This window comes from Pseudophryne corroboree, chromosome 10 (assembly GCF_028390025.1).
Source record: "Pseudophryne corroboree isolate aPseCor3 chromosome 10, aPseCor3.hap2, whole genome shotgun sequence".
NCBI classification, from domain to species: Eukaryota; Metazoa; Chordata; class Amphibia; order Anura; family Myobatrachidae; genus Pseudophryne; species Pseudophryne corroboree.
The window spans coordinates 223,846,306-223,869,293 of record NC_086453.1 but is presented as its reverse complement, the minus strand read 5'-3'; the positions used below and the strand labels follow the sequence as shown (position 1 = coordinate 223,869,293).

The window sequence follows — 22,988 nt, the reverse complement described above, 5'->3', positions numbered from 1 at the left end:
TTTTTGGAGGGGCCATCCTGCGTGACACTGCAGTGCCACTCCTAGATGGGCCCGGTGTTTGTGTCGGCCACTAGGGTCGCTTATCTTACTCACACAGCTACCTCATTGCGCCTCTTTTTTTCTTTGCGTCATGTGCTGTTTGGGGAGTGTTTTTTGGAAGGGCCATCCTGCGTGACACTGCAGTGCCACTCCTAGATGGGCCAAATGTTTGTGTCGGCCACTAGGGTCGCTTAGCTTACTCACACAGCTACCTCATTGCGCCTCTTTTTTTTTTTTGCGTCATGTGCTGTTTGGGGAGTGTTTTTTGGAAGGGCCATCCTGCGTGACACTGCAGTGCCACTCCTAGATGGGCCCGGTGTTTGTGTCGGCCACTAGGGTTGCTTATCTTACTCACACAGCTACCTCATTGCGCCTCTTTTTTTCTTTGCGTCATGTGCTGTTTGGGGAGTGTTTTTTGGAAGGGCCATCCTGCGTGACACTGCAGTGCCACTCCTAGATGGGCCCGGTGTTTGTGTCGGCCACTAGGGTCGCTTAGCTTAGTCATCCAGCGACCTCGGTGCAAATTTTAGGACTAAAAATAATATTGTGAGGTGTGAGGTATTCAGAATAGACTGAAAATGAGTGGAAATTATGGTTTTTGAGGTTAATAATACTTTGGGATCAAAATGACCCCCAAATTCTATGATTTAAGCTGTTTTTTAGTGTTTTTTGAAAAAAACACCCGAATCCGACAAAAAAAATTCGGTGAGGTTTTGCCAAAACGCGGTCGAACCCAAAACACGGCCGCGGAACCGAACCCAAAACCAAAACACAAAACCTGAAAAATTTCAAGTGCACATCTCTAGTGTGCACGCGCATGAACAGAGCAACACTTGAATTGCTGCATTGTGTATGAAGTATGGCACCCTTGTTCCTATATTGTAGTACTAAGTACCAGCAAGGTAGCACATCCCATTATAAGAAGCTAGGGTGTGCAGTCCAGGCCCCCTCTCTATATAGTCTATATTGTGTGTGTATATGTGAGAGGTGCGGCTGCGCGTGTGGTGGTGCCTGCTGCCGTGCAGGTGTATTTTCGGTACTCACCAGGCGCCGCTCTCTCTCACCTTCAGGTACCGGAACCTTCAACAGACCTGGCAATCTTCAATCGGATCCGGACACGGCTATTCCCTCTCGGAGCTGACCGACGACCGAGCTGAGGAGAGAATAGTTTACCTTAAAGGGGGTATCGACCCTTCTTCCACTGGAAAAGGGGATACCCCAGGGGTGACCGCGACCTTCACCGGTTGGGTGAAAGGTCATCACTGGCACAAAGCCTCAGCCACCCAGCTTCCACACACTCGCGCTCTCGCACGTAGTGTGATGAAAAGGATTCTCACGTCCGTGAGCAATCCCGACTCCGGCGCTCGGGGACAGACAAGGGACAAACGTACACGGATGCTACTCACCGTCACAAGTCTTGCACTCCGATCTTCTCCACTTACAGGTCCCTGTAAGGAGGCAAAGAGAAACAGCCGTGCAGGGCCAAGAACTACCCTAGTGTGCGTCCGCTACACTAGCTACATAAACAGAGCCCTCAAACTAGCTCGTGTGGGTGGTGCAACACAACTAAGCACAACTTAAACAACGCATACACTTTGCCCTGCACGGTAACAACCTACATCACAATATCGGAATACAAGATCACACGGTGCTGTCCCTTTAAATCCCTCCCGCTGGAAAGGGGGTGGGCGCCGCACGGCCTACCCACCTCCTGTACCTTCCCTTATGTGGGCCCCAGGCCTGCCTACCTAAATACCTCAGGGTGGCCTGGGCCTAGCGCCCAGTGCCACCTGTACTCACCTCGGGGGTCTTATTCACTGGGCCTAGCGACCCCTAGCTGCACACAGGCCGGAGGCCTGATTTCACCCACGGGCCTAGCGCCCGCCTAACCTGTCACACGCGGGGTGACCTGGGCCTAGTACCCAGCGTCACCTTTAGATATCCCTAGCTGGCCAAAATACCCTAGGGCCTAATGCCCTCTAATGCCCACAGGCCTATTGCCTGATATGCCCCCGGGCCTAGTGCCCGCCTAACTGGTGCCACAGGGAGAGGGTGGCTTGGGCCTAATGCCCAAACCACCTAATCAAATAATGGCCCCCAATCTCCTATCTGCGCCCAGGCCTAGTGCCTGAATTGTGCCCTCGGGCCTAATGCCCGTCCCTGGTGGTCGAGGGAGGAAAAGGGGAGGGGGTGAAGTTAGCCTCACTGAGGCCTCACCTGATCCAGGGGTCTCCGGCACCCTCTTCTGCCGCTGGCCCGTCCTGGCCAGCGGCGCCTCCGTCTCTTCTCCGCATCCAGCCGCCGCTGGACATCTTCTTCAAGGGGCCTGGCGTCTCCTGGCCTCTTCCGCGGCCTCAGGACCTCTTCACCGCTCTTCGGCGCGGCGTCTTCTCCCGGCGTCTTCTCTCTGCTCTTCCCGCCCGGCGTCCTCTTCTGCCTTCGCGCCCCCGCGCGCGGTCTTTTCTTCAGGCTCCCGCCCGGCGTCTGACGTCAGACGCCGGGGGCGGGGCCTATGACGCGGCGAGCGCCAATTGGCTCGCCGCGTCCCTCTCTGATTGGCTGCCGCTCCGGGAGCCGCGATTGGCTCCCGGAGGGCGCCAACATTCAAAGTCCTCCGCAGCCTCTGGTCCGGTGCAGGGACAAGGGTAATCCCTGCACCAGACACCCGCCGCTCCTGCCCACAGACAAGCGCTGGGGGCAGACAAGCTGCCCCAGCGCTGCCACACACACACTCCCGCAGGGGACACAGATCCCCTGCGTGCTGCTGATGGGATGTGTCCCGGAGTACCGGACACATCTCCACATTTCCCCCCCCTTTTTCCTTTGTTGTCCCTACAAAGTTCCTCACGATGTCCCTTGTCCGCGGGTCAGGGGATTCCGAGGTCCCTCCGGCGAGGTTGTGTTCGAGGGCCCAGCCCGGACGGGCTGTGACCCCACCTCCTTCCACCTCCAGCTCCGGGTTCCTCTTCTTACCTCCCGACCTCCATCGGCGGATCCTCTGGGGGAGTGGCATCTCCTCACGGTCACTCGACGTTGGCCACCAAGGGGACTCTTCCTCCACGGGGACAACAGTCACCCACTCCTGGCCTTTCAGATCGTCAGTGGCATCGTCCCTGTCTTCAGGGGGTGGTACCGACCACCACCCAACAGCGGAATCCTCCGGGGCATCCGTTTCCTCCCGGGCAACAACCACCATCTGTCGCATCTCCTCGTGGGGCATCTCCAAAGGTCCCATGTCTTCCTCTGGAACGGGTCCTCCCACGGCATCACGATCCTCTCCCCGTACGTCCGTCCATTTTGGCACTCCCGGCAGGTACTCTTGCTCCAGGACTATCTCCTCCTCTTCCCGGAGGGCATTCAACTGGGAGCATGACTCCACCCGATCCTGCCAGTCACTCTCGTCGGCGCTTCCGATGCCAGAGTCGTCCTCCATCTGTTCTTGGAGGGATTCGTCGGCGGACAGCTCACCGTAGTCCGAGTCCTCCTCCGATATCTGGACTGGGGTATCATTTTCCTCCTCAGCGTACTTAGTCTCTTCCGCTGGTACGTCTGCTCCCTCGGCGTACTCCTTCGCTTCCGCTGGCATCTCTCGGTACCCAGGACACATCTGTTCCGCGCGTCCTGGTCGTGGACGGTTCCATCGCGGGGAGATTCCGGACGTCTCCGTCACTGGGTCTTCACGCTTTTCTTCGCAGCGTGGTCTCTTCACCTCCCAGTCGTCCACCTCCGCCTTATGCGGGAAAGGATTCTGCCTTACTGGGGTCACTTTCTTGGGACAGAGTAGGTCCGCGGCATCTTCCCAGGGGCACTCACTGGCCGCATGTCCTGGTCGCCGACACTTCCAACAAGGGAGGGCCACTGCCACCTTCTCCAAGACGGGTTCCTGGTCCACCTTCTTCGCTGAGGAATCTCCACCCGTTGGTTCCGGCTCAGAGGAAATGGGCACCTGCGAACTAACTTCAAGCAGGGTCTTCCGCTCCATTTCCCTGGTTTCCTCCTCCCATCTCTGGGCGCGACCATCTGCAATCATCCGGTCTTCATTCCACGGACAATCGGGAAGCGCATGTCCTCTCGCCTCGCAGAGCGCACACACAGGCTCTGCAGCCACCCAGTCCCAAAGCTGCTGACGAGATTCCGTCAGCTGCTTCACCGTGGCCTCGTAGTCCGTCCTGTCTTCAGTCCATGGACATTCCAGGAGCCGATGTCGGGGATCTCCACAGCTTTCACACCAGGAATCAACCTCGTCTTCGCTCAACTCTTCGTCCCAGGGACAACTGTTATGCTCATGCCCGTAGTTTCCGCAGAGCAAACACCAGGACTCCTTCTTCACTTGGCCCTGCTGACGTCTTCGGTCCGCTTCCTGGACCACCTTCTTTGGGGACGTCTCTCGCCACGTACACTTGTCAGCAAAGTGCCCTGTTTGCCGACATTTCTTGCAGGGCGTCACCGCGGCCTTCTTGCGCCCCTTCTCCCGGCGCTCTTCCTTTCCACGCTGGACCGACCGCTGCACCATCTTCAGGAGGTCTGCCCCGGACACCGTCACCCAGTCGCTCTGGTCCGCACGCGTCCGTGGGTGAGTCTGTTCCGGTGCCATCCGCAGGGAGGTCTTCTTGGTGGCGTTCCACATCGTGTCCGTGATCCGGTCTCTCTTATCCTGCCGACTACGCCAAGTGTGAGAGGTGCGGCTGCGCGTGTGGTGGTGCCTGCTGCCGTGCAGGTGTATTTTCGGTACTCACCAGGCGCCGCTCTCTCTCACCTTCAGGTACCGGAACCTTCAACGGACCTGGCAATCTTCAATCGGATCCGGACACGGCAATTCCCTCTCGGAGCTGCCCGACGACCGAGCTGAGGAGAGAATAGTTTACCTTAAAGGGGGTATCGACCCTTCTTCCACTGGAAAAGGGGATACCCCAGGGGTGACCGCGACCTTCACCGGTTGGGTGAAAGGTCATCACTGGCACAAAGCCTCAGCCACCCAGCTTTCACACACTCGCGCTCTCGCACGTAGTGTGATGAAAAGGATTCTCACGTCCGTGAGCAATCCCGACTCCGGCGCTCGGGGACAGACAAGGGACAAACGTACACGGATGCTACTCACCGTCACAAGTCTTGCACTCCGATCTTCTCCACTTACAGGTCCCTGTAAGGAGGCAAAGAGAAACAGCCGTGCAGGGCCAAGAACTACCCTAGTGTGCGTCCGCTACACTAGCTACATAAACAGAGCCCTCAAACTAGCTCGTGTGGGTGGTGCAACACAACTAAGCACAACTTAAACAACGCATACACTTTGCCCTGCACGGTAACAACCTACATCACAATATCGGAATACAAGATCACACGGTGCTGTCCCTTTAAATATCTCCCGCTGGAAAGGGGGTGGGCGCCGCACGGCCTACCCACCTCCTGTACCTTCCCTTATGTGGGCCCCAGGCCTGCCTACCTAAATACCTCAGGGTGGCCTGGGCCTAGCGCCCAGTGCCACCTGTACTCACCTCGGGGGTCTTATTCACTGGGCCTAGCGCCCCCTAGCTGCACACAGGCCGGAGGCCTGATTTCACCCACGGGCCTAGCGCCCGCCTAACCTGTCACACGCGGGGTGACCTGGGCCTAGTACCCAGCGTCACCTTTAGATATCCCTAGCTGGCCAAAATACCCTAGGGCCTAATGCCCTCTAATGCCCACAGGCCTATTGCCTGATATGCCCCCGGGCCTAGTGCCCGCCTAACTGGTGCCACAGGGAGAGGGTGGCTTGGGCCTAATGCCCAAACCACCTAATCAAATAATGGCCCCCAATCTCCTATCTGCGCCCAGGCCTAGTGCCTGAATTGTGCCCTCGGGCCTAATGCCCGTCCCTGGTGGTCGAGGGAGGAAAAGGGGAGGGGGTGAAGTTAGCCTCACTGAGGCCTCACCTGATCCAGGGGTCTCCGGCACCCTCTTCTGCCGCTGGCCCGTCCTGGCCAGCGGCGCCTCCGTCTCTTCTCCGCATCCAGCCGCCGCTGGACATCTTCTTCAAGGGGCCTGGCGTCTCCTGGCCTCTTCCGCGGCCTCAGGACCTCTTCACCGCTCTTCGGCGCGGCGTCTTCTCCCGGCGTCTTCTCTCTGCTCTTCCCGCCCGGCGTCCTCTTCTGCCTTCGCGCCTCCGCGCGCGGTCTTTTCTTCAGGCTCCCGCCCGGCGTCTGACGTCAGACGCCGGGGGCGGGGCCTATGACGCGGCGAGCGCCGATTGGCTCGCCGCGTCCCTCTCTGATTGGCTGCCGCTCCGGGAGCCGCGATTGGCTCCCGGAGGGCGCCAACATTCAAAGTCCTCCGCAGCCTCTGGTCCGGTGCAGGGACAAGGGTAATCCCTGCACCAGACACCCGCCGCTCCTGCCCACAGACAAGCGCTGGGGGCAGACAAGCTGCCCCAGCGCTGCCACACACACACTCCCGCAGGGGACACAGATCCCCTGCGTGCTGCTGATGGGATGTGTCCCGGAGTACCGGACACATCTCCACATATACATACCTGAGGGCTTGGGACGCCCTCATCTCTGGATTAGCACCCCACCCACTGCCTCTCAGGCTTTTAAACAGGGAACTTCTCCTGCTGCTCTCTCTGCTGGGGGCCTCACATTCTCACACACACCCCGAACCGGGGGTTGCCATGGGGGTGGTGTTGGGATCCTTTTACCCACAAGCTACGCATACCAACTTATACCTCCAGAACCATCCTTTACATTCTCAACATTTGAGGTCCATGCAATACGCCTCTACGAACCTACTAATCTTCGAGTTGCTGTCATTTACCGTCTACCTGGCATTTCCTCCAAATTCCTCGACAACTTTGCTTCCTGGCTACCTCACTTCCTCTCTTCTGACATTCCCTCCATTATTCTAGGTGATTTCAACATCCCTATCGATAACCCCACAAAATCACCTGCCTCTAAAGTCTAAACTCCTTATCCTCACCTCTTCTCTTGATCTCTCCCAGTGGACCACCTCACCCTCCCATGTAAACGGGAGCTCACTGGATCTGGTTTTCACTCACCGCTGTGATATTTCTGATTTCTCCAATTCCCTTTTTCCCCTCTCTGACCACCACCTGCTTTCTTTCAACTTATCTATCTCTGCTTCCCCATCTCTCCCTCCTAAGGCTTCCATCGCTAAGCATAACATTGAGGCTATTGACACCTCATCCCTATCCTCCCTGACTCACTTCTCTCTCCTCTTCTCTCTCACACATGCCCTGAACAAGCCACATCCCTATACAATGCATCTCTTACTTCTGCCCTTGACTCTGTTGCTCTGCCAACCACTATTCCCCCTCGCAGATCAACACCTCAACCCTGGCACACCAAATGCACCAGATATCTTCAAAAATGCTCACGTACTGCCGAGCGACAGTGGATGAAATCACGCTCTAAAGCAGACTTCCTCCATTTCAAATTTATGCGCTCATCCTTCAGTACTGCCCTTTACCTCGCTAAACAATCATACTTCAGAATCATCATCTCTACCCAGTCTTCCAACCCCTGGCGCCTCTTTGCCACTGTTAACTCCCTCCTCTGCCAACCCCCACCTCCTCTCCCTTCCTCATTGTCTGTGCTTGACTTTGCCACTTATTTCACATCCAAGATTGACTCCATACGTCAGGACATCACATCCCACCAGACCAGCCACCACCCATCCCTTGCCACCCCTCCCCTTCAATCTCACCAACTCTGACATCTTTCTCCCATGTATCTGGTGAGGAAGTCATGGCCCTCATCCGTTCTTTCCCCCCCCATACAAACCTCCCCACTTGACCCTATCCCCTCCCACCTCCTCCGCTACAGTACCTCTCTCCTTTGCCTGTTCCCATCTTGCCCACCTTCTCAATCTCTCCCTCTCATAAGGCACTGTCCCCTCTGCCTTCAAGCATGCTCTTGTCTCCCCTATTCTTAAAAAACCTACCCTTGATCCAAACACTCTCTCCAACTATCGACCCATCTCTCGCCTCCCTTTTACCTCCAAACTTCTTGAGCGTATTGTCTATAATCACCTCACTGCCTTTCTTTCCTCTCACTCACTGCTTGACCCATTCCAGTCTGGTTTCCGTTCTCTCCACTCCACTGAAACTGCCCTCGCAAAAGTCTGCAATGACCTCCATGCAGCCAAATCTAAGGGCCACTACTCTCTGCTTATTCTTCTTGACCTCTCTGCTGCTTTTGACACCTTGGACCACCCTCTCCTTCTGCAAATCCTTCACTCCCTTGGTCTGCATGATACTGCCCTCTCCTGGCTGTCCTCCTACCTCTCTGATCGTTCCTTCTCTGTCTCCTCTCATGATTCTACCTTCCCCCCGCTTCCACTAACTGTTGGTGTCCCCAAAGGCTCTGTTCTTGGTCCTCTCCTTTTCTCTCTATACGTCCTCTTTAGGTGAACTCATTAGTTCTTTTAATTTCCAGTATCACCTCTATGCTGATGACACTCAAATCTACCTCTCCTCCCCTGATCTCTCCACGGCTCTCCTCACTCGTACCTCCAACTGTCTTTCTGCTATCTCTTCCTGGTTGTCCCAGCGCTTTCTTAAACTCAACATGTCTAAGACTGAGCTGATCATCTTCCCACCCTCCCGCAGAGCCTCACCTCCCACAATCTCATTATCCATTGATGGCACGACTATCTCCTCTAGCCTCCAAGTACGCTGTCTTGGCGCAATCCTTGACTCCTCCCTCTCCTTCAAACCACACATTCAGCACCTCTCACAAACCTGTCATTTTCATCTCAAAAACATTTCCAGGATCAGACCTTTTCTCACCCAGGATGCCACTAAGATCATTATTCACTCACTGATTATTTTCAGACTGGACTACTGTAATCTCCTCCTAACTGGCCTCCCTGACAATTACCTCTCTCCACTCCAATCTATCCTCAATGCTGCAGCCCAGCTCATCTTCCTCACCAAATGCACTTTGTCCACCTCCCCTCTCCTACAAGCCCTTTGCTGGCTTCCCTTCCCTTTCAGAATCCAATTCAAACTTCTCACACTCACTTACAAAGCACTCACCCACTCCTCTCCCATTTACATCTCTGACCTTGTCTCCCTTTACTCTCCCACCCGTCCTCTTCGCTCTGCTAATGCACGCCGACTCTCCTGTCTTCTGATTACTTCCTCCCACTCCTATCTCCAAGATTTTTCATGTGCTGCTCCCTTTCTCTGGAATTCTTTACCTCTCCCCCTCAGACTCTCCACCTCTGTACAAAACTTCAAACAGGCTCTTAAGACCCACTTCTTTACCAAACCCAGCCAAATCTCATCCTAACCCTCTGTTCCATGCTCTCTATGTACCCCATATGTGTCACCCCTGTCTGTCTACCCCTCCCCTTAGAATGTAAGCTCTCACGAGTAGGGCCCTCTTCCCTCATGTGCTTATACTTTTCTTACTTTAATAATCCTCAACTGCCCAAATCCCGCAGTTTTTTGGCCACCGTGGAACTTATCTCTACGTCGTTTACTGGTGTAGTTATGCTTAGTTACCCTGTACTTGTCCTTTATTGTCTTCAACTGTAAGTCACTGTTTTCCTGTTTTGATTATGTGCACATGTACTCTGTAATTGGGTGCTGCGGAACCCTTGTGGCGCCATATAAATAAAGGATAATTATAATAATAATAATAACAACCAGCACATGCTGACTGCACAAAAGACATAGGTAAGATCCTTTCAATTATAAACAAAGTCAGTTTGGGGGTGAACTTTTGGGGCATGGGGCTCGCTGGATTGCTCTGGCTGGGCCACTTTGGGGCATCGCCACCTTACATTTATTTCTAACACTTATATCACCTTGTGTTTATTTGATATTTATGTAGAATTTTTCACATATCTTTTACACTTGTAACACTGCTCAGCTAAACCTCACTTTCTAACACTTTGACACCTTACTGCTGTCCACTTTTTTCTTTAACACTCAGCAGCCTCTTTCATTTGCTTAAATTGATCTTTCACTCCTATCCTTTTTCTGTGTGATGCCCTGGGGTGGTGGGGCTGGGGTGGTTTGGGGGTACTATGCGCCCCAGAGGCGAACCCCTATAGTGTTAGGGACCTGTCCGATGAGGTCACTGTGAAGTAGGTGGGCGGGCTCATATACTGGCCAATATATGCCAAGAACCTCAAATATTATGGTTGTTATAATTGTAATGGTGTATGGTGCACCTGCACCCTTGTTCCTATAGTGTGTGTATGCGTAAGTGTAGGGGTGTGTGTGCACGCGCCTGAACAGAGCAACACTTGAATTGCTGCATTGGGCGCCATCTAGTGGCTGCCGGCACACCATAGAGGTGAGGAGCAGTGTTAGCCATTTATTATGTAGGATTAAATGTGTATTATATATACATTTATTAGGGGGGCGGGGTGGAAAAAAATGTCACAAAGTATATGAATAAAAATAGAGGTTTGGTGGAGGGGAGAAATTGACAGAAAATCAATATGTATACATGTAGTAGGGGGAACACACACACATAAGTGCTCTTTCTTACACTCAGCACTAAAATGTGTAGTAAGTTAACATGGCTAGTGAAGTGGTAAAGAGTTGCCCTTGAATCAGACCTCTGATAGATACTGCACATGTGATAACAATTCACAGCTCAAAGCCAGTCACTGACCATGTAGCAACATGACCACAGTGCACCCTGCCTAATATAATGCACACTTATAATATTCAAAAAGACTGACACGGAATATCAGAGGGAGCTGTCTCCCAGTATATATTACATTACCGACATCACAAGGGGCTCATATACATTTGTACCAGCACAACCTGGGCATCACTAGGCATGCCCATTTTGGTGGAGTGCTGCGGAGAGAGGTGTTTTTCTAGAAGCTGGGGGTTCCCTTTAAAAATGTTGCTATGGGGCACACTAGTTTCCAACTATGCCCCTGATTACAATGTACAGTAAATAGAAAACTACTGCCATTTTAGCATTGTTTTTTACATTATGAGTAAGTCTAAATTTGTTCTATTTCTCCACAAACGGATGTGATGTCACCATGCAAATTATTGTGAAATTACAAAACTTAACGGACTATTTACTAAGCCTTGGATGGAAATAAAGTGGACGGAGATAAAGTACCAGCCAATCAGCTCCTAACTGCCATGTCACAGACTGGGTTTGAAAAATGACAGTTAGGAGCTGATTGGCTGGTACTTTCCATCCACTTTATCTCCATCCAAGGCTTAGTAAATAGACCCCTTGGTTACTAAGCAGTTTTAGACACAAAAATCCCTATTGGCAATGGCATAAATATGAAAACTAGTGATTTGACTCATCTACATCTTTCCTACTATAGATTTATAATACACTGCTCACCATGAATGCATGATAATTGCAGCAAGCTTTTGGAGATTATAGTATTACATGAGGAATAGCAGGTTCTAGGATGTAACATTAACAGAGTCGAAGTTCAATGATGTATAATTATCAGTAACACTGAAAAGCCTGCCTTATACAGTACAGTATACACCCTATTTACTGCACAAACATAATACATTTAGATTACACACAGTATACGTGGAACATATGGAAGACAGCACTGCTGTCACACTATCACCATAAACAGGCGTATTTAATAAAAGAGAAAGAAAAGATAAATGAAAACACGGTCATCATCTCGCTTCAGTAACCTGATTCAGAAGCAGCAAGTTTGTGAGATATGTAGATTTGCTAAAGATGTTGAGAATTTATATCTTATTTGTAGATTATTATGTGTACTTTAGCCTGGCATTTCTGCTATATATTTTAAGCGCTTACATTTCAGATGCCCACATTCGTTAAAATGTTTCTCTTTATAGGCCTGGTGGAAAGTTACACGCACATATGTTTTATTACAGCTAAAAAAGCATTTCCCTACTTTGTATACATGCATCAAAATGGTTTGCACATGTCCATATGCACATTAAGGGGAGAATTCAATTGCCTGCAAAAATACAAACCGTTGTCACTGGAAAACTTATTGCACCTACTGTATCACCCAAAAAGTCTGCTTTGAGTCTGTATTTATCATGCAACCCAATTAGAAAACTGCAAAAAAGGCATTCTTTGATAAAGCCCCTGTGAGAGGAGTGGAACGCATCAGAGGTAGAAGTATTGGACCCCTGCATCATTATTGAACCCATAATTTATTGCCGCCGTCTGCCACTGTCATCAGCCAGACAAAAATCGGGAGGAGAGAGACCGCGACATTGGTGCCTGCATGCAGCACATAGAGGTGAGGACTCACAGAGCCTTGAGGTCGGGTACTATTTCCAACAGCAGGCACCAATGTAGGTGCCGGATCCCGCAGCCCGAGACCATCTCACTTGTTACTGGGTCTCTCCTGTGCTGATATCACTGGCGGAAGCCACACGTAAGGCTCTAGCGTGGAGCGGTTTCATATAACAACTTTTTAATTTGTTGAGCGGCAATCTATTGAGGAACTTTGATACAAAATAACTTTCAAAGAGTTATATTTGCTCTATGGGTTCTAACCACAGCTGCTATTGATTTTTGATTGATTTGAATATATGGACTGAGTTTTATCTGTTTATATTATTGCATTCTTCTGTGCACAGAGTATGCTTGGAATCACCTCCTTAGGATGTTTATAATATTACATATGAGTATCTATTGTTAGTTATTTTAGACCGGTCTAGTTTTCTATTCATGAAGTATATTTCTTCTATGTAATAAAATGTATAAAATTTATAGGATAATAAGTTTGGTTTATTGGACTTTCAGCCATATCATATTTGTGACAGCGCAAGAGGGTATTTGTTAGAGTCTTTTGGATATTGGCACTTGGGAATTCCAGTGCTTGTTTTTGACTTGTTGACCCCAAGTCAAGAACTCTCCTGCAGCTTATTGTAATTACCTAAACTAATTGTATATAATCACGAGGTTTTGTTGGTGATATATTAGCGCCTGGTTCCAGTTCTTTTTTTGCCTTTTGCAAAAAAGGTATTAGCCCGATAATTCTTACTGATGTGCAGTGGCAAACTTTACCTATGGACTACAGGACTGCAGCACCCCCAGTGAAATCTGCCACCTCAGCTCAGTGAGCCAGATGCAGTCCGTGAGTATCATGTGCAGTACCGCCGCGGCTACTGCGCATGAACCGGTCCTGGCACCTGTCAGCTATATTTTACAGGTGCTTGGATCCGGCCAGTGATGGGGGAAGGCGGCGGGGACAAGGCAGGGCCGTCTTTTCATATGGGCTCAAAGGGCAGTTGTCCAAGGGCCCCCGGGAGTATAAGGGCCCTACACTGATAGCAGAGGGTTCCACTTTTTTAGGAGTACCAGATTTTTGAAAATCGGCCCTGGGGAACTGGAGATATTTGACTTCAAAGCAGTGGTCCCCATCCAAGCCTGTTAATTGCTCTTCCCAGCCAGATATCTCGGGTTCTGTCTGACAAAGAGTTTTTGTCATCGCATATTCCAAAAGTCGGAACTCTCCCCTTTCAGTGGACACTGGCAGCTTGTCTCTACTATGTCCAGAACCAGAGATATCAGCCTTCCAGCAGCTGGTCCCTGCTCCAGCTGCACACGCCTGGAATGCAGTTTTATATTTTCGTCGGTGGATTGCTCTGGTTCTTGAACTCTGATCCCCAAGTCCCCAGTACCTCCTGAAAGGTGGGACTCTCTATTTCCAATAACTGGAGATATCTGCAGTAAAGCAAGTTTCCCTCCCATTGGAAAATGATGAATATTAAGCCCACTCCCCTAGCCACCCTGTATTAAACACCCCCTACCACCCTGTAAGTCATGTATTGGGGCCACTTCATTCAGCCCAATGCCCCCTTCTACAGTTTATTGTTCTCCCTCCCACCTCATCTCTCACCATCTGTGCAGTAAAGAAGTAATTAGCAGAAATGACTGCTCCATGTCCTACATGCTGAGCGGAAGATAGAACACCCCCTACTGCCCACGGGACATCAAAGCTGCAGCTGATAGTACCCCCACCTCTACCGCTGGAGGATGAGTAGTGGCCCCAGTGCATTGCTTTGCCCAGGGGCCTACACTGCTGTTAAGATGGCCCTGGGACAAGGCAGCAGGGACCAGGCAGCACGGCCAGCGGCAGCACCCTCCTCCATCCAGGCAGGAGCCACTGCAGCAAAGTATAGGTGAAAATGGGAAAATGTGCCTGTACCCCCCAAAAAAGAGAAACTAATATAGGAAAACAGTACAGAAGTCTATTATTGGCCATAAAACAATATTTTGGGTTCTTAAAATGTGTCAAATGGCTATTATATGCATTATTCTAAAACTGTGTAAAAATGATAGAAAGCAAGTGTTTTTCTGCAAAATAAATGCTCTGCCTTAATTATGGTTACATAAAAATGGGTACTAGTATATGGAAACTTTTACAATCAAAATTGGAAACAACCTTAAACAGCGCTTACTTCAGATATTTTACAAAACATAAATGTGACCATACATAGGAGTCAGTGCTCATATACTGGGAAACAGTCCTTAGATGTTCCTCACTGTTCTGGCTGACAGGATATGATCGATTTCTTCTCAGTCCCACGTGACTTGATTTCTCAAATTCAAGGCAAAAACAGACAGAGGGGAACGAGATTGCAGTGAGATCTAAAGATGAAAATTTCTTTCCCCCTTTCTCCGCCCCCGTGGTAAATCAAACAGGGTAGATCCGTCACCCTATTCTCCTTAGAGCAGGAGATTGGAGTATTCTGATAGTTCTTAAACTTTCTTCAAAAAGGGTGTATCTCTCCTTTAGGGGTCCACCACAGTGAAGGATTAGTAGGTATGGTACAAGACCGTACCTTACTTACTACAAATGAAACTCTATAAATCCTATAAAGGTATCTTTTCACTGAATATTTGGGGAGATGGGATAGTATCAGGCGTACCCGACTTACTATTTTCCAGGAGTAGTCTTTCACATAAAGGTATCTTTATATCAACCCTCTTCCTCTCTGTGCTCAACTTCTCCCCCTCTATCACCTGGTGGTTATTCCAGTCTCGATCAATGAGGATATCAGAATATCAAATGGATTGCAAAATAGAGAGAGGGGAACAGGAATTATAGTAAGGTCTGAAGATGGAGATTTTCCTTCCCCCTTTCTTTCTCCAACCCCTTAATAAGTCAAAAAGGGTGGGTCCGTCACCTTATTTCTCAGAAGGGTATATATCTTCTTTTAAAGGTCCACCACAGTGAGAGGTGTGTAGGTATGGTATCAAACCGTACCTTACTTACTATGAATAAAACTGTATAAATCTTCTAAAGGTATCTGTTCACCAAAATTTAGGAAGATAAACTGATATCCAGCATACCCGACTCACTATATCTTGTGAGTCGTCTTCCACATAAAGGTATCTTTTCTAACTGTCCGCTTCCTTTTACTCCTTTCCCCTTGTCACTTGATAATACTATAGTGGATATGAAGGTGGAGTTGAAGGCATCCTCTGAGAACCTGAAAAGCACGCACGTCTTCCCGACCCCCTAATCCCGATTAGCAGCAGTTTGAACCTATAGTATATATTTGACTCATTTTTGAGCCCTTTAAAAAAAAAGTTGACTCCCCCCCCCAATAATTCCCACCTGAATGCCTAAAAACAGTTGTCCCACTCATAAAGCACCCCCGTACACCTGCCCCATACCTTGTACCCCAATTTTGTGCATTTTGCATTTTTTCACCCAAAAAATTTGGTCATTATTGGCCAAAGAAAAATAATTAAAAACTTATAAGTACCTAATTAGTCATCAACGGGGGTACCCCAGTGGTTCTGAACCAAGCCCCGACATTTTTATCTTTGCGATAATCCTATGGAGATATTTTCGCTGGTAATTTTTCACATATTATTTTCACAAGTTGTGATAACAGCCTGTTTTTCGTTCGAAAACAGGTTGTCATTGCCAAATTAATTCCCCCTAAAGGTTCTGTTACGTAAACATAAAAACATAAGCATTCGCATGGGGGGTACCTGGTGCACACAGGCACCCCCTAATGTCCATCACCCCCAAATGCCACGCACAGTGATGATCGCTGCAGCCCGCGGGTGTGTGATCGGACGTCGCCACCTGCTGCTCATTCCTGTCACTGTGCCTTCCCCAGATGCACTTGCGCCCGGTCAGGACAATGTGCTGGCACTGGCTGTATATACTTTACTCAGGGCCGACGCTACCCGCTCACCATCCCTGCTGAGTGAGCGCAGGAAGCGCTTTGAAGATGGTCCCTGTCCTCAAGCAGCACATGAACGCGTACATCTGCTCTCCAAGTTAGACTGAGAGCCTCAGACTGCAGAGCTGGGAAGTGCTGCTGCGCCCTTACAAGTTAAAGCAGGTAGGGTCTGGAGCTTGCAGTTGCAGCCACCACTGAGAGAACAACTCTTTCCCTTCCAGAGTTTACAGCCGTGGCAGGTATTAAGCAGGAAGGGGTTAGCCCGGAGCTAATTCATTCCAAGGTGGGCACTGCTGCTTTAAAGCCACGCCCCTTTATGTGAGGGGGCATAGCTTAGCGGGCTGCGATCGTGTGGAGAAGTGTGGGTGCCCCACAGCCGAAGATGACAGGCTTAAGCCCCATACACACGAGAGAGATGTGTGCTGAGCGATCTAGCACAGACCGCTCAGCACACATCTATCCCCCTGCTCAGCACACAGCGCGATGTGGGGTGGGGACGGGGGACCGCTCACTTCACATGCTTGCTTGCATGCCAAATCTAGAGTCAGCGATAGTGACACGCAGGGCCACGCATCGCTATTGCTGTGGGCATACACATGGAGAGATCCGTGCTTAACTTCTAAGCAATCTAGTCAGATTGCTTAGAATTTAAGCACGGATCTCGCCGTATGTACCATCTTTTACCATTACTCCCCAGCCTGAGTCCCCTCCTCCTCAGTGGTGCAAGTAGAAAAAATGTCTTACGGGTACTGTGTGCGCGCGCCGAAGGCGCGCGTGCAAAAAAATGGGTGGGGCCAGATGCCACATGGGCCAAGGCCAATGAAAATGGGGGCGTGATACACATATGGGGGGAGGGGCAGATACACGTATGACCCCAATAGTGCCAGATACACGTTGCCCCACAGTGCCAGATATACATTGCCCCACAGTGCCAGATACACATTGCCCCACAGTGCCAGCTACACATTGCCTCACAGTGCCAGATACACATTGCCCCACAGTGCCAGATACAGAAATGCCCCCAGAGTGCCAGATATACATTGCCTCACAGTGTCAGATACACATTGCCCCACAGTGCCAAATACACAAATGCCCCCACTGTGTCAGATATACATTGCCCCCCGTGCCAGATACAGAAATGCCCCTACAGTGCCAGATATGCCCCCAGTGCCAGATATCCCCCAGTGCCAGGTATACATGCCCCCCCAGTGCCAGATATCCCCCAGTGCCAGGTATACATGCCCCCCTGTGCCAGATATCCCCCAGTGCCAGGTATATATATGCCCCCCTGTGCCAGATATCCCCCAGTGCCAGGTATACATGCCCCCCCAGTGCCATGTATACATGCCCCCCTGTGCCAGATATCCCCCAGTGCCAGGTATATATGCCCCCCTGTGCCAGATATGCCCCCAGTGCCAGATATCCCCCGGTGCCAGGTATACATGCCCCCCCAGTGCCAGATATCCCCCAGTGCCCGGTATACATGCCCCCCCTGTGCCAGATATCCCCCAGTGCCAGGTATATATGCCCCCCTGTGCCAGATATGCCCCCAGTGCCAGATATCCCCCAGTGCCAGATAGAAATGCCCCCCCCCCAGTGCCAGATATCCCCCAGTGCCAGGTATAACATGCCCCCCCCCTTCCCTGCTCACCGCTGCCGCTGGTCGCTGCCGTCCTGTCTGTCATGTGAGGGAAGCAGAGCGCAGCCTGCGCCTCTCCTTCCCCTCAGTCTCCGGCGGGTGTCTCACAGTTTAATTCAGCGCCGATCCGTGAGCCAATCAGAGCTCGCAGTGCGAGCTCTGATTGGCTCACGGATCGGCGCTGAATTAAACTATGACACCCGCCGGAGACTGAGGGGAAGGAGAGGCGCAGGCTGCGCTCTCCTCCGCTCACATCGCGCTCTCCTCCCCTCACATCAGCGGCGGTGCGGCGATGCGGGGACGGCGTGGAGCAGCAGAGGGAGGGAAGAGGAGCGGCGGCCCGTCGGTGTGGGTACGGCGTACCCACGGCTAAATTCTTACGGGTGCGCCGTACCCACCCGCTTGCACCACTGCTCCTCCTGCAGGTGTCACTCAGAAAGAACAGCAGCCTGAGCCAGCAAGCAAGACACCCACAGCCAGCCTGTGAGAAGCAGCTCAGAGTGAAAGCAGGAGAAGAAGAGAGCAGTAAGTAGCAAGAGAAAGGTTAGGGGTGGAGAGGTTGGTGTTGAATCTGTGCTATTTATTAGAGGATGAGGACCATACTACATATTAGAGCATGGAGGCTGTAATATCATTTATATTCAGTCACATGTTAGATCATTTATTGTAGTGTCCTCCATACTACAATAAATGATCTAATATGTGACCTTCAAGGCCGGATTATAGGTGGGGCGAAAGGGGTGGTTGTGCAGGGGCCCCACACATTGTGGGCCCCTACATTGCTTCAAACATTGCCCCAACCAGTGCACTCTGTACATGCCGCTGCGCCGACGAGTGCATGCAGTCACGGGATGCTAAGGTATAATGGCTCAGTATCGTCTGGCACAGGTGGCAGCAGGGAGAGCAGTCACTTCTATGCTCCGGGGAGCAGCAGCAGAGCACAGTCTCTATGCTGCCCAGCGTCCATTCCTCACTCTGTATGCAGGAAGTGGAGGAGGAGTTTAGTTTAGTAACTCGGGTTGTATTGCTTCTCCCACCTGTGGCTGCTGTTCCCAGTGCCGGTCTCACAGTGAGGTTCCAGTACCTGGCTGCTGGCCTCTTCTAATAGCGATAGCTCAGCACCCTCCCTGTATACCATAAGAGTTTGGTGCGATATACCCAGGAATGGATGCACAACTTTGGCCTTGTTTCTGCTAGGAGAGGAGGGAAGGAACGCTGCTGCTTGTGCTTACACTGTGTGAGGCCCTGCATGGAAGCAGAAGGGACCCCCTAAGACATGCTACTCTATGAGGTTTTACATAAATATATTAGCTGAGTCAAGCATTCAGTAGTTTCCTTAGTAGAGGTTTCATGTGTATCTGGCACTGCTGTGGGAATACTGTGTGGCGTAATGAGAATTTGGATCATACTGTGTAGCGTAACATGAATTTGGCTCATACCGTGTGGCATAATGTAAATTTTGTCTAATACCGTGTGGCATAATGCAAATTTTGGCTCACACTGTGTGGCGTAATGTGAATTTTGGCTCATACTATGTGGCATAATGTAAATTTTGGCTTATACTGTGTGGCGTAATGCATTGTGTGAATTTGGTCATATCGTGTGGCATAATGTCAATTTCGGCTGATATAGTGTGGCATAATGTGGATTTTGGCTCATACTGTGTGGCGTAATGTATATTTTGGCCCATACTGTGTGGTGTAAATGTGAATTTTGCTCATACTGTGTGGCATAATGTGAATTTCAGCTCATACTGTGTGGCGTAACGTGAATTGTGGCTCATACTGTGTGACGTAACGTGAATTTTGGCTCATACCGTGTGGCGTAACGTGAATTTTGGCTCATACTGTGTGGTGTAATGTGAATAAGGGGCATGAGGCCACGTGTGACAAATGTTCGTGACCTGCGGAGTAGGGGTCTCATGGCACAGAAAGAGGCAGATGTGGCTCTGATGGCACATGTGTAAATTTTAAACTTTACTTGTGTTATATTAAAATTGAAATGTTCGGCTACCTATATCTCCCATACTTTGCAGAGTGGCCCACTCAAAATCAGGGTGTAGGTGATGGGGGGTGCAAGTGTTGGGGTAGTGGGGGTGGTGGTGGAGGGGAATGTATATGCACCAAGGCCCATCACTTTCCAGTTCCGCCACTGGGCCGGAACAGGTTGGGGCAGTGTAGGCAGCGGTAGGGTGCAGCGGCAGCTAGGATGCAGGGTTATACCGCAGCGGACAGTGGCCCTCATTCCGAGTTGTTCGCTCTGTAATTTTCTTCGCATCGCAGCAATTTTCCGCTAATTGCGCATGCGCAATGTTCGCACTGCGACTGCGCCAAGTAAATTTGCTAAGAAGTTTGGTATTTTACTCATGGCATTACGAGGATTTTTCTTCGTTCTGGTGATCGGAGTGTGATTGACAGGAAGTGGGTGTTTCTGGGCGGAAACTGGCCGTTTTATGGGTGTGTGTGAAAAAACGCTGCCATTTCTGGGAAAAACGCGGGAGTGGCTGGAGAAACGGGGGAGTGTCTGGGCGAACGCTGGGTGTGTTTGTGACGTCAAACCAGGAACGAAACTGACTGAACTGATCGCAGTGGCAGAGTAAGTATCGAGCTACTCAGAAACTGCAAAGAAATTTCTATTCGCAATATAGAGAATCTTTCGTTCGCAATTTTGCTAAGCTAAGATACACTCCCAGAGGGCGGCGGCTTAGCGTGTGCAATGCTGCTAAAAGCAGCTAGCGAGCGAACAACTCGGAATGAGGGCCAGTGAGTACCGGCCAGTGGTTGCACCATTATGTTTCATTTTATTTCTTTGGGGTGTATTAAATCTACTTTATTATTAGTAACTAGGAAGAAATTAGATTAAGCCATGCGATTTTACTGAATGTAAAATAGTGCTAGATATGATCCTGGGCATTGCTAGACACGCCCAAAAGCTGGTGCTAGACACACCCAAAAGGTGCTAGACATGCCCCTCCTGCAGTGCACCCCCTAATTAAAATTAGCTGCGCACGCCTATGCATGAAAATTTCTTTTTCCAGCATTTCAGCTATGAAGTCAACCCTTTCACTCAGTTTTCTCTTCTCTTCAGTGGTGGAAGTAGAAAAAACTTCTTAGTGGTACTGTGTGTGTGCGCCAAAGGCACTTGCCAAAAAATGGGTTTGTCCACATTCCACAAAGGGCGTGGTCATTGAAAATGGGGGGGTCAACATGACACGCCACCAGGACCGGCGCTTCCATTAGGCAGCTTTAGGCAGCTGCCTATGGGCGGGTGATCTGAAGGGGTGACCCGCTGAGAATGCCCTGGAGAAGTGATGCTGTAGAGCAAAAGCAGGGCCAGCTCAATCGTTAAGCCGGGTATGCGCTGAATAGAGAGCTACAGTGAGGAGGATTGGGCTGTAGTGGTGGGTCACAGCATTGTGCTGAGGAGCAGGGGTGAGGATTTGTCTTCGTGTTAAGCGGTACTGCTCGCGGACCTGCAGTAGAGTGACAGAGGCGGCATTTTGAATGCAGTACTAGCTGTGAGCCAATCGCAGCTAGTGCTGCATTCAAAATGCCTCCTCTGTCACTCTATTGCAGCTCTGCGAGCAGCATCACTTGACAGTGGCCATGCAGCAGGTTACCTCAGCAGCCTACATGTGTTTGGCGTAGACTCTGTTCCGGACACTGAGGTATTCAAAAACCCCGAATTGCCTCTAGGAGGAGACAGATCCTTTTCCACCTTCCGGAAAGAGAAGGTGCTTCAGGGGCAGGCAGGAGTGGGTAACGGGAGCGGATAAAGGAGCACACAAGAGAAGAAAGAGCTGGACAACCTGCTCCCTGCCACCAGAGCACCATACAAGCCCCTTTCTGAGTAAGTATGTACATCCTTAGGCAGAGAGAATATTTTTTGTGCACTCAGGCTGCTGCTGGCTCCCCCTCACTCTATAAAGTACTTGCTGCTCTTGGCTCCCCATACACTGCGCCTATAAATGTGCTACCCTGCTGCCGGTGATCAGTGTGTCAGTGATCACTTTTATCTACAGGTATGCTGACTCTGAGGCCACGGAGCACTGCCAGTGGCACACGTAGGCAGGGTTTCCGAGTACATCAGCAAAATTATTTTTTTCAGAGACAGTTGTGTCTCTGTCTCAATACAAACCATGACCGCGATCGCAACCGCTGTGCTACAGGGACCTCTCATCGGCAGAGCTCAGTCTTACTCTCTGCACAGAGGAGCGTGAGAACTGCTGCTCCCTCACCTACTCCTCAAATTCTGCAGGTACCGCACCACCGGCTCCTGTATCTTCACAAATATATGCAGGCACCCAGCGCACACAGCATTACTATTGGGAGAGCCGGATCACACCTGTCTCTCTCTCTCTTTCTCTCTCTCCATATATACACACACACATATATATAAATCTATCTATCTATCTATCTATCTATCTATCTATCTATCTATCTATCTATCTATCTATCTATCTATCTATTATGAGGGTTCTCTGCGATAGGTTGATTTTAGGTGAGAGATGTATGTGTGTCCCAAAGACTTAATTGGTTTATTTATTATTTTTAATGTGATAAAGTTTTGTTGTCCTGCATTATCTATTCCTTCAGCTAAATTTGCCCAATATGATATAATTACCATCACTGGCAGATACTTACTGTAACAGAAGAACTTTATCAAATTAAAAGTAATAAATAAACCAAAGAAGTTTCTGGGACACACATACTGTCATCTCTCTCCTAAAATTAACCCGCGGTAGGGAACCCTTATGAATGGTATTAGAATATTTTTTCAATAATTTTCTTACTATAGAAAAAATACTTATGTATCATTTAGCCTGTGGTTACTGGTATTCAGGACCACTAACTCTTAGAACCACTCTCCTCATATTTTCACCCAGTTAGTATTGGAACCCCCATACCAACTATACCTCCACCAGTTATACATGAGTGAGAGGTTGTTGCAAAGCACTGTGTTCTTGAATATACGACTACCCTTTTTAAAAAATATATATTGCACTAAGGCTGAATGTTAATCAGATTTGTAAGGGTGCTCCCAAAATTCCAACATTTCTGCGCTGAGCCGTCCCTTTGTCAAGGTTAATTAACCGTTAATTCACCTTGACAAAGGGGAGGCTCAGCCCCGAAATGTTGGAATTGCTGTAAATACACGTGTTTGATTAAGACT

General features: G+C 50.0%; 1 long non-coding RNA gene across 1 annotated transcript in view; it reads left to right on the top strand.

The window, feature by feature from the left end:
* Window positions 1–22,988, top strand: part of LOC134965444 (uncharacterized) — a 94,521-nt gene that overhangs the window by 67,904 nt on the left and 3,629 nt on the right. The window lies entirely within an intron of this gene.